We start from the raw sequence: 3,214 nt of genomic DNA, 5'->3' as shown, positions 1-3,214 counted from the left end.
CAATATGATTGCAATAAATGAATAACAATGAATAAAAGAGAGATTTACACCCTCAGACTTACATGTTTGACGAAACGAGATGAACTAAGTTAACGATTAGTGATGCTCGACTCGAATGTAGACGAAAGTGCCCTCGTAAGAGAAATTAAAACAGATTGATTAAAGTTGATTATGGTGGAGTTGGTCAAATTGGTCGGTCATGCAAAACGAGGCTGGTACTCAGAAGGATCCGAGCTTACGTGGTCGAAAGTTCAAGCACGTAGACGCCAAAAAGTAAGAACGTGGTCTAGAATGCAAAGGGAGAAGAGAAGGGCGGACACTCGCGTGAGAAATATGTGAGACAGAAGGTCTCTATTTATACTAATCACGTGGAGGAAGTAGGGTTTTTCGGAGAAATTTTGGAAGTGAATCTCGAAAAGATATGAAAAGATACGAAAAATACGCAGAAAAGGACTTGGGAAGAGGCGCAGCAGGCACTGCGTCTCTTGGAAGAGGTGCAGCACTTGCTGCGTCTATTCCCAAGTGGTTTCCTCCTGCGGAAGAAAGATTTTCGTGTTTAGTTTATGGAATAACGGAATAATTTGGTTTTCCTTATTATTTTGTGGAAATATTACGGGAAATTGTTTACCAAAGATTAAAAGATTTATAAAATATGGAATAGAAATATCCGGAACATTCCAGAATATTCCGACTCGGCATTTTAATGGTTGTCATAAAATGAATACGGTTTTAGGCCCGGACTCCAAATGTACTCCAATTACCGCCAAAACGACCGTATCGGCATGTAGATGACATTTAAGAGGTAGACATAAATGTTTGAGTGATCACTTGACGATAAACTTACGAACTGTCACAAATCATTCCGCATACCAAACATGCGGCCCAATCATCACCGGGTGGTTTGCGGGAGGTGCAGAAATGAGGTATCTACGATTCATCATGTTTTGCCTTGCTAATAAGATTGACAACCTTGTTAACATGTTAAATTTGATAATGAGTAAGTAGTTTCGTTAGTTAGGGTAAAGGGGAATTAGGGGAAACCAACATGGGGATTGATTCATATTTAATCTAATATGTTTTCATAATTAATTTGTTTGCTTGTTGTGATTTCAACTTATGCACATGTTATATTTGATGAAATGCGAGCCTTGTTCATCCTTTATTTTGGGTAATTGAAGATTATTTGCGTTGTTATTGGGAGATTGACAACCTCTCAATCAAGCATCAAGTACTTCTTTTATTCTTTGCTTTATTATTGGAATCATTAGTAGGTATAATTCTCTTAATCCCTTTTTAATTATTGCTAATTACTTTCATTTATTCATCATGTTTCACTTTGTTGGTATGATTGACAACCTTGCTAGCATGTTCAACATGATAATGAGTGAGTAGTTCCTTAGCTAGGGTTAATGGGTAATTAGGGGAAACCAACATGGGGAATGATTCATGCTTAAATTAATATGCTTTCATGGTTTATTTGCTTGCTTGTTTTGATCTCAACTCATGCACATGTTATGTTTGATGAAATGAGAGCCTATGAATCCTTGCATTTTTTACCCATCACTTACCTTTTCAATGAGACTTGTAAGACATAAACCAACTCGAGTCTCATTAGACCATGAATATAGTTGGATAGGGAGGATTAAGTCGACTTGTAGGTGTTGTACAATCTAATCGATTCGGCTCCGGGACCCAAACCTTCTTAGGGATTGTAAGGCATAAACCAACTCGATCCCATCACAACAATAAGTGCTTGCATCTAATAGAAAATATGTTTGTATGATCAAATCCAATGAATCCCCTATGAACCCATGACACCCTAGTGCTTTTAATCAATTGTTTACATCCCATTTTAATCATCTTGCTTGCTTGTTTTCATTACTTTATTTACATTGTTGATAAGTTTAGTTGATCTCTTATCTCAACCCAAATTGTGACATCCTTAGACATAAACATTTGCAATCGAAAATCCTACATCAATACCCGTCCCATGGGATCCGACCTTTACTTACCTCTTTACTAAGAGTAGAGTAGTTTGTGAAGTTATAAATATTGTTTTTGTCAAGGTAACTTTTGATGACAAGTAACAAAACCGACGAACCAAAAATGGTGCCGTTGCCGGGGACGGTGTTAACTTTATTTGATTTTCTTTAATTGTTTTTAGTTGTGTCTTTGTTTACCTTGGGGAAGTCAAACTCCTCAAGGTTCGTTCTAATTGTTTTCGAGTTGTTTGATATTTTGCATGTCTAGGAGATCCCAAGGTAACTTGTTACCCATTGATCTTGAATATGAAAGAACTTTAACCAACAATAGAAGACTTGCTAGAAATACTTTGAGAGGTATTGGTGAGATTGTGGACATTCAACCAAACAATATTGAGTTTACCAACCCTTTTGTAAGAGAAGGAGTGGATAACCCAACACAAAACCAACCACAAAATAAACCCACAATGCCTAAATTTTCATCATATTCCGTACCAACCGAGGAGAACCTACCAAATGGTACTCCTACACCACAACACTTAACCGGTAATTTCATTGCAAAATCCGCATTTATACAATAGGTTGAGAGAAGTTAATTTGAGGGGATGCCTAGTGAAGACCCTCATTCTCATATGGAAACTTTTTGAGATTATTGTGATGCGATTTCTCAAACCGGAGTTACTCAAGACCAAATTCGATGGGTCTTATTTCCTTTTTCTTTGATTGGTTCCGCGAAACAATGGTTGAAGAGCCTAGATAAGGCTACTATTGGTATTGACTCTTGGAAGAAATTGGCACTTGCTTTCTACAAGAAATTATACCCTCCGAAGAAGACTAACATGTTGAGAGCCCAAATCACCGGGTTCAAACAAAGGGACGAGGAATCTTTGTATGAAGCATGGGAGAGATTCAAGGATACTTGTCGATCTTGTCCACATCATGGACTTAGCGAGTGGTTCCTTGTACAACAATTTTGGAATGGTCTATATGTAGACTCCCGAAACATTATCAATATGGAATCAAATGGTATGTTTACCGAAGTTGATGATAATCAAACATGGAACAAGATTGAGGAAATGGCGGTCCATAACTCACAATATAGTAGACCTCGGAAGGCTACTAGAGGAGGAAAGCATGAAGTGGACTCTATTACTCAATTGGGTGCTCAACTTAGTGCTCATATTGACACCATTAATTTGAGGTTTGAGAAGGCTATGGCTAAACTTGAAGAG

At 37.6% G+C, this 3,214-nt stretch overlaps 1 non-coding gene across 1 annotated transcript; it reads right to left on the bottom strand.

The window, feature by feature from the left end:
* Positions 1–2,821: 2,821 nt before the first annotated feature.
* On the bottom strand, positions 2,822–2,928 carry LOC141603436 (small nucleolar RNA R71). The gene has a single exon (XR_012525314.1). It is a non-coding gene; the product is annotated as a small nucleolar RNA R71 (small nucleolar RNA).
* Positions 2,929–3,214: the final 286 nt, after the last annotated feature.

The sequence above is a fragment of the Silene latifolia genome, chromosome 9, assembly GCF_048544455.1.
Source record: "Silene latifolia isolate original U9 population chromosome 9, ASM4854445v1, whole genome shotgun sequence".
Taxonomy (NCBI): domain Eukaryota; kingdom Viridiplantae; phylum Streptophyta; class Magnoliopsida; order Caryophyllales; family Caryophyllaceae; genus Silene; species Silene latifolia.
This window is presented reverse-complemented; position numbering and strand designations above follow the sequence as displayed.